This window comes from Ctenocephalides felis, unplaced genomic scaffold (genome assembly GCF_003426905.1).
Source record: "Ctenocephalides felis isolate EL2017-DRISC unplaced genomic scaffold, ASM342690v1 CF-g0.4_SCAFFOLD_01604, whole genome shotgun sequence".
Lineage (NCBI taxonomy): Eukaryota > Metazoa > Arthropoda > Insecta > Siphonaptera > Pulicidae > Ctenocephalides > Ctenocephalides felis.
The window spans coordinates 6981230-6991046 of record NW_020537758.1 but is presented as its reverse complement, the minus strand read 5'-3'; the positions used below and the strand labels follow the sequence as shown (position 1 = coordinate 6991046).

The 9817-nt window shown below is 25.4% G+C and overlaps 1 long non-coding RNA gene across 1 annotated transcript; it reads right to left on the bottom strand.

Annotated features, from left to right (window-relative positions):
- Positions 1-1627: 1627 nt before the first annotated feature.
- LOC113372369 lies at positions 1628-7606 on the bottom strand. The gene is made up of 3 exons (XR_003366765.1): positions 7514-7606; positions 5336-5470; positions 1628-1707 (listed from the first exon to the last, which is right to left on the bottom strand). It is a non-coding gene; the product is annotated as an uncharacterized LOC113372369 (long non-coding RNA).
- Positions 7607-9817: the final 2211 nt, after the last annotated feature.

Below are 9817 nucleotides of genomic sequence, written 5' to 3'. Positions count from 1 at the left end.
TGACGACGTGCAGCTTCGTCTAAAATTAACCAAAAGTTAAAAAAATCTTATATAGCATATACAAAAAATATCTACGAATTAATATAAACATTAAGGAATTATATACTCAAATCCCAGCATTCTAGTGCAATTTGGTGTCATAAAATTTTTATGTTGAAGTCGTGCTGAAGTTTTAGACAAAGCATCATAAAATATTTATGCAAAGTTAAATATATATAACTAGTAAAATATTTAATATAGATGCATATAATATTAGGGAAGTTTATAGCTAATAAAAACGTCTATAAATTTGCCTCATGAACTATTTGCCTTAAGATATTGCTTGTGGTAATAAATAGCCTCGGAAATTACAATACGTTTAAACTAAATTTACCTTTACCTAAAGTGTACCTGACTTTTACACTATTATATTCATAACTTCCAAAAAAAATTTTTTAGGCTTTGTCAAAATTTTAGCTGATAAACTTATGTACAAAATTGCCCTTAACTGTGATTTGAAACAATGATTAGTTTTTGAGTAATTAATTATTTCATGTGCATAAATTAAGTTAAGCCATTCACACCTATATAGCCATAGTCCAAGCATTGGTAAGGTACGCACTTACACTATTATATTAATAACTTCTAAAATAATTGCGTTAGCCTTATAAAATCTTTGACCAAATTTTAGCTAATGAATTCATCTATAATATTGCTTTGAACTGTAATTCGAAACAACGATTAGTTTTTGAGTAATAAATTATTTGGTGCGCGTAAACCAAATTTAACCTTTCACCAAAAAACCGTAGTCCAAGCGTTGGTAAGGTGAACACAACATTATTTACTAATAACTTCTAAAATATTATTTTAGCATCATACAGTCTTTGATAAAATTTTAGCTAATAAACTCATCTATTAATATTGCTTTTAACTGGAATTCGAAACAACGATAAGTTCTTGGGTAATAAATTATTTGGGGCGCGGTATACCAAATTTAACCATTCAGCCATATAACCATAGTCCAAGCGTTGATAAGGTGCGCACTTACACTATTATATTAATAACTTCTAAATAAGTTAGTTAGCTCATACAGTCTTGACAAAATTTTAGTTAATAAAAATTTGCTGTACATATTGTTTCTAAGCCAATTTTCTACCTCCAATATTTGGCCGTAGCATCATCTTTTCTCCACATACCTGTTTTAACAGGTCCAATTTCCATCTTCATAGAGCTGGTCTTAACATTATGAGGCGTCAACCAGCCCAAAAGTCGCCAAGAATAATCCTTAATATCCATCAGGACACAAATACCCTTTTCTGGACCTCATTATCATCCAAAATCGATTCTATCCAATAATCGTCCAGACGATTCACAGTTGGGCAATCTACTTTGGAAGGATCAACCAAACCTAAAAAAAAAAATGACACAGGGTAAAATAAATTTAACCAACTGATAGCAAGTGGGTATTTTTACCTATTTGACGACATAAACAGGTCGCCCTTCGTTATCCTTGATTCCTGGTAAAAATTAACTACAGTTTTATCGATCAGTTCTTGAATTCCACATCAGGATTTGTTTGGGGTCCACAAAAAAACGAAGGGTTTCGGATTTGAGTCTGCAGAAGGCTAAGGCTCTTCACAAGCTTTTTTGGGTCCCAGGAACAACAATGGAGATATCTGGATAAATAACTCTCGTCTGTACGTAGTCTGTATCCAAGGTATTTGGCATCTGGGGAAAGAATTGTTGTTAGTTATTTGGGTAAAAACTTTTATAAGGTTGAGATACAAGGTTGTGGTACACGACAGATTGAAAAGGATGGAATTTTGTATTTTTGTCTTTAGGGTTTAAAACTGTAGGGTGACTGGTTGTACCACCAGAGCTATCCAAAACTTGATACTTGGTGGTACAATGCTCTACTGAACAGGTACATTTTTTCAGAACTTTTTTTTTTCAAATGTTTTTGTTCCAAAAGTTGAAAAATTGGTAAATGCAGTTATTTACATAATTTCATAAGCTTTTTATCTGTATAAAATATGATTTAGGTATTTTAACAAGTTTTTGCACATTTTAAACAAACGCGAAGAACCGTACAAACATTTGTCTGCAAAGTTATACGTTTTTAAGGTTTACCGATTTTTTTCTCAATGATTGTTGTCCAAAAGTTGGAAAGTGGTAAATGCAGTTCTGAAGAGAATGCCATAAGCTTTTCATCTGTATAAAATAAAGTGTATGTATTTTAACAAGTTTTTTGCCAAATAAATTTAAATTGTCAAAAAATGTAACAGATGAATCAGATGTCTTTAACCCAAACTATGAAAATATGTGGAAATAGTGAAACTTGAACAAATTATAGAATACAATTAAAAAAAATGTTTAAAAAATATATTATAAATAAACACAAGACATAAGAAAAAAATAAAATTGGGACTCAAAATGTATAAAATTACGTCATTGTTAAATAAATTTTAGTTCTATATTTTTATAAACAAATATTCAGAAATTTCAATTTGGTGAAGGTGCGTTTTTTGGGAAAATTGATTGATATTGCAGTCGTTGTAGATAGATTTGGTAAAAGACAAATACATAAAAAATTAAATATCTACACATTTGTCTAAGGTTAATGTAATATGATGCCTCTTTGTACTATTAAATCTTTGTCAAAGTAGACACATCCTTCCTAGAGACGTCGAGGTGTCATTTTTGCAAATATCTTGTAAAATACTCAAAATATCTATACATTTTATACAGAGAAATTTAAAACAAATTATATATCTATATTGTTTGCTTACAACATAATTATTTGCTGGTACTTTTTATTATTAAAAATCTAAGTTGAAATCAACACTTTATTTTCTCGTAGTCATTCCTTGCGTAATATATAAGTCTGAAGTACATATATGACAAGCAATAAAATTTGCATAAAAAATATGTCGTGATCATTTTTAATTAAATTAATGAGATGTTTGTTATAAGAGCGAATATTTTCCAAAGCTTTAGAGCAACTTGGAACACTTTAAAATCAATATTTTGCATTCTGATATAAATCCTATAGCTAGGAGGGCATAATTTTGATTTATCTTAAATAACTTCTAAATTTGATTTATCTAAATGATGTGTTTGAAAAAAATATTTAAAATTTAATTATCTATGACCTTTTCTAACAACGAAATGCTCTACATCAACCCCGTATACTCATAAATTGCAATTGAAAACGATATATCCACATTTTTTTAATGCCTGTTATGATTTTTATATAAGATGAATACATTAAAATAAATATTATTTTTCCAATATGATCAAAATAAATAAACTCATTAATTTTTTTATTACCAATTATGACGTTGAATTTTAATATGTTGTTTAGCGCATTGAAATGTAGATCTATAAATATTTTGTTCTAAAATTAGAAAAATATAGAGAAACATGGACTGAGGAATTTATACAAACGTTTTTACAAGTACAAACTCTTTTAAATGCCTAATTAATATATACACTAAAGGTTTTGATGGGAAAAAATTATTTATACTAAGTTCTGACTCATATTTGTTAGGATTGTATGTTGGGCTAGTAAATAAATATAAGTTTATTTGAGAAATTTGTTTATACTTAGATAAGTATACTCTGAAATGTATAGAAGAATTTCAAGGTAAATCGTAGTAACGTTTTTGTACTACATAATTTTTCTTTAAGGCTGTGGGTATATACGAGTATATATACATAGTTTTTGGCATAACTTCGAATTTTGTTCCAAAGATCCATTTTTAAGGTAATTCAGAATTTAGTATAAGCTTCAATGTATAACAAACCCAAAAATTACTTTCCCAAGTATAATAGTTTTGCTATAACAAATTTTTGAAAATTGCTAAAAATCTCAAATACTAATTGGATTGGTGTGATGCATATATCCAGTTTTTACATATATAACTTCAAATTTTGTTCCAAAGTATTTTTTTTTAAGTACGACAAAATTAAGTATAAAGTTTAAGGTATAAGATACCTTACCATTAATTATAAATTTTTAAAAATATGGCCAAAACAATTTTTTTAAAAACCGCGGTCACAAAATGTAAATATAAGACCTAAAGGTGAACCATGTAAGTTTTATATGTGTAATTTAAAATTTTGTTTAAAATTTATTTTTTTTAAGTTTAACAATATTAAGATAAAGGTTCAAGGTACTTGATATCTGAATTTGAATTAAGTATATTCAATAATATGGTTAAAACAAATTTTTGAAAAATTGCTGTCACAAATTGTAAATATAAGAGTTGACTATATATTTATGTGTGTAACTCATAATTTTGTTACAGAGTTACGTTTTCTGAGTATGCCAATATTAAGGTAATGGTTTAAGGTATTTTATATATATATATATATATATATATATATATTGAGCATTATATATTTAAAAAACAAGTGTAAACAAATTTTTGAAAAACCGGGGTCACAAATTAAAAATATAAGAATTGACGAGTAAGCATCTAACTTTTATGTGTAATTAAAAATTTGTTATAGAGTTAGGTTTTCTAAGTATACCAATATTGAAATAAATGATCAAGGTATATTCTACTAAAATTTCAGGTTTATATATACAACAGTTTTGATACAAAAACATTTTCAAATTCACCAAATTATACTATTTATGCAAAATAATTTTATTCAACTGCATTGCATTTTACAAGTCTAATTTCTTATTGCTACTAATAAAATAAAAAAAATTAAGTATATCAAAATTAAGTAAAAATTTAAAATATTTTATATACAAATCACGACTTTCTACTCCTAATATTAACACACAATAATTTTTTGAATATACATTGGTCAAACTACATTATTTTAAAAATTATGCAACTAAATCATACATTATTCTAAATTTTCGAATAATTTTTATTTTTAAATAATAAGTTAGTGAAATTTTGTTATTACATTTTGTGCAAGTTATATAATTATTAAAAATAATAGAAAATAATTCATATTTTCGCTCTGTTTATTTTGTTATGAACGTTGGGATTTTTTTTAGAAATTTTCTGTTGGCTGAATATAAAGATAAAATCTACTATATATATATATATATATATATATATATATATATATCCAAATGATCCATAACATTCGATACCTATTAATAAATATTTAGAAGTTTTAAATCTGTTTAATAAATATATAAAACTCGTTGAAAGAAATGCTAAATGGCCATGAATTTAATTCCGCGAATACTTCTGAAATTTTGCTGATTTAAAAAAAATATTCTGGCGTTTCTATTAGTTGTAGAAAGCTGAAATTTGGGTATAAAATACTTGAAACCTTTAACTTTATTTCGGTAAATAAAAATAATAATAGTTTAATATAAATTTACCTTCAATCATCATTTTCATCTCCTTCAAAGCCTCTTCACGACTTTTAATTTTGCCGACATCTTCCACCGGACCGGTCATTTTTATTTGTTTATATTAATAACAAATATTGTAAACAATTTTATTAACAAATGAACCTGCAGAAAGATGAAATATATATTAGATTTTTATATTTAAATAATATACAGAGATTTATTTAAATTTTTATATAATTATTTGTAATTTATCAACGCGGAAATCAGACTTTTTATTGATGTTCACCTTGGCATTAGTAGAACTACTAACGATATGCATTTGCTTGCGGACAAATAATATATGTTTTTTTTAATTTTAATTAGGAAAATTTGTAGATAATTAGAAAATTTTAATTGGAAATTAATTTTGGGCATTTAGACTAAATTATAAAAATATTTAGTTTAACTAAAGTCTGTGGTTGGTTAAAAATTGGACTGAAAGTCAAAGAAAGTAATGATTTGATTTTTAGAGTTGCGTTGACTTAATTTAAATATTTTGTTAATGAAATTAGTAAATATTCAAAAATTTTTGACTGGAAATAAATCGCAGATAATTGAAATGAATTATAAAAATATTTAGTTAATGTAAAGGTTGTATTTGGTATTAAAAATTTGACTTGTAACATCGAATAATTTTTTTTAAGATTTTTCGTGTTGTGTAGACATAATAAAATAGATTGTCAAATATCTCCCTTCCGCCTTTTTGTATTACACCAAGAGCAAAAAAGCGGAAGGGAGATATTTGACAACCTATTATTTTGTTAAGGAAAGTTGCAAATAATTAAAAAATGTTAATTATGAATAATTTTTGAGTATATTTACTAATTTATAAAAATATTTACTGCTAATAAAATTGCACTAACATAACATAAAAAAAATGCACTATATACACTTGTTTCATCCAAAATTTTTGAGCTTTTGAAAAACTATTAAATTTTTTGTGGAAGAAAGTTGCAAATAATTACAAAAAATTAATTAAAACCAATTTTTGCTTATATGAACTAAATTATAAAGTTATGTATTAGTATTAAAATTGATAATTAGTATAAAAAACAAAACTTGTAGCAAAAAATGCATTCTCTTTTTTTGATCAAAATTTCTGAGCTTTTGAGAAACTATTTAATTTTTTGTTAAAGAAAGTTGCAAATAATTAAAAAAAATTAATCACATATGCTATTAAGAAGTGTAAACTAAATTATAAAAATATTTACAACTGCCAAAATCAATATTTATTTGATAAAATAAACAAGAGTTGTTTCAAAAAATACACTCTATACATTTGAAAAAGCAAAATTTCGGAGCTTTGAAAAAAATATTAAATTTTTTGTTAAAGAAAGTTGCAAATGATTACTAAATTTTATTCTCAATTAGTTTTTTGACATATAGAGTAAATTTTAAAAATATTTACAACTTCTAAAATAAATATTCAATAAAATAAATAAGACTTGTAGTAAAAAAGCACTCTCTACACTTGAGTACCCAAAATTTTTGAGCTTTTGAGAAACTATTAAATATTTTGTTTAAGAAAGTTGCAAATTATTAAAAAAAATTGATTAGAAATAATTTTTAGATATATAGACTAAATTTTAAAAATATTTACTAATATTTCAAACCAAATTTTACATAAAAAACACCATTTAGAAAATTGTATGCACTCTAAATAATTACTATTAGCACTAATAAGGCAAAAAATCAAGTTTTAGCACTTTGGGATAATATAAAAAAAAATTATTAATAAAATCAAATAGAAATTAATCAATTTTGCAAAAAATACTTGTAGCAATGTTTTAGTTAAATACTGAAAATATTTATTCAAAATTTAGATAAAACTTGTTTAATTTTAAAAAAGACTTGTTGTTTATATATAAAATATAAAACAAGTCTTACAAAAATTAAATACCAACCAACAAAATGTTTGCATGTATGTTGCAAAAAAATTAAAAAAACTTGTTAAAAAATTATAAAATTTAAAATAAGCAATAACACCAAATAATTTTAAATAAATTGTTTAAATTACAAAAATATTTTTAATTAATGAAATTAATATTTATTAATAAAAAATAAGTATTTGATTCAATATCATCACTTTAGCATAACCCCATTTCCCGCACAAGTTTTATTTAAAAAATTGTCACAAAAACGTGTTTCAAAAACACCAAAACTTACTTTAGACTTTTATTAATAATTTCTATTAATTACAATTATGTTTTATTAGATGATGTTGTTTTTTTAAATGATCTTCACGAGGCGGACCTTGATACTCAACTGACGGACTTAGTAATTGTTCGTTTTCTATACGGACATGGAATTGCGGAACATTGAAGGCAAAAAGTAGGGTTTTGTGATAAAATATAAAGGACAATTGATGGTATTTTTGTGCACAAAAGTAGTAGTAGGTTTGTAGATGCATGTGCAAGTTAATTAATAAAAATGATGTTCATAGTTTTGTGTCAAAGTTGATAATAGTGAGCAAGTGCATTTTTACAGGTTTTTTTGCTGTATATTTTACTAATTTACCAATATCTCCTAAAATATTAATTTTAGCATGATATATGTTTTCAACAAAATTTAGATAATTAAATTATCTACAAACTATTTTCACAACAAAACTTTGTGCAAGTAGTCTGTATAGTTATAAATAATTGGTAAAGTAAGATGAATTTTATTCAATGAATAAATATAATACATTCATTTATTAAATAAAACTCATCTTATTCTGTTAGACTTTTTAGTATCACTTTTATGTATACTGAGTTGATATAAAGTGTTTTATTGTGAGACAATTTTGTAGAGTATTCAATTTTAAATAAATTTACCAAATAATCTATTCAGATTGCACTAATAGTTGTGAAGCTATGAATACTCTAGTACATACATGTACTTTGTTGAAAAATGCTTTTGTATCAAGAACACTCCTCCGGTTTTTTGCATCTTTAAAGTACACCCAGTAGTCCAAGAGTCTTTTATTATTAGACAAAATTAATGGGTATTTAATTTCGCACAAATTCTCCAAAAACACTATTCAGTTTCCATAAATATTTTAAAAGTTGTACAAGATTTACCATCACTGCTTTATAACCATGTGCGTTTCACTATCCCATTTTATTTGTATGCGATTCCGTGAGTAATCATAACACAACACACACGCAACTTTAACGTATACTTGTGACGTTATTGTTACGTATGGGTGTGTGGGTGATTTTGATACACTATTACGTAATGTTATAGTTTTCACGGCTTTGTGAATCCATTCCGATAATTGTAATAACGGAAAAATTTGTGAATCGAAATCTAAATGGTAATAAAAGATTTTGGGTAAAAATTTAGGATTGAGAAAAAAGTAACTAGTGGTGTATGGCATCGTGGGTTAAGGCAAATTGCTGGAACTTTCCGTATCGTAACAAAATGTTCGAGCAATATTAAATGTTTTCAAATAAATTATTATAAATATTGTAACATTGTCTAATATTTATAAGAATTATGTAAACTGAATTGCAAAGTTAAAATTATTTGTTCAAAGTATATAAGTGAGCTTCAGAACTTTAGCCAGAATTAACATTAAAATCTGAATTATTTTTGTTATACAAAAAATTGAAATTTGTAATAAAAAAAATTGTTTTGTCAACACAAGAAGAAAGTTGTATGAATCATTCCAATCGGATGCTTAGTTTTCTCAAAAACTGCCATTTTTTTGACATTTAGCCCTGTATCTCCAAAACCGCTGGGCCTACCTTTTGCCAAAAACTAATAACCACTTTTCCCCATCATTACAAATTGAATGCTTTTTGAATAATTCAAATCAAATACTCCGTTCCCTCAAAAACTCGATTTGTATTTTTCTGCCCTCTTTGCTCCGTACCTCCTTAACGGCTGGACCTGCCTTTGCCAAAAACTAATCAGCACATCTCTCTATCAATAGGAATCGATTGGTTTTTGAATCATTCAAATCGGTTGATCCGTGCGCCCGAAAACGCGGACGAAAAATTGCGGACACACAAAACACACATACATCATTTTTTTTAGGTGTGCCAAAATGTTCAGAAACCACTGAAACGTGAAGATATGCAAACATTTTTATTTTTGATTTTTGGACGATTACAATAACACTTTACGAGAAAATAAAAATTGGATAAATCATATAATTACAAATGATTTAATATAATACAGTTAATAATTTGAATTTAATAGATTTTATCTTACGATTCGAATTATTCAATCAATCAATTATAATAATTCAATTTAAAAACTTATTTTAAATAAATTTGACGAATCAAATATTATATTAAATATTCGTTAAAATTTTACAATAATTTAATAAATAAAAAGCTTGCTATTTGAAAATTGAACGATTTAAATTAACAGACTGATCGATTCGTGTTACTTAAAAAAAAATCTAATTAATTTCTCAACAAATCTTTAAGACTTGTTTTGTTTGAAATAAAATTCAATTAATAATATTATCATTATTAT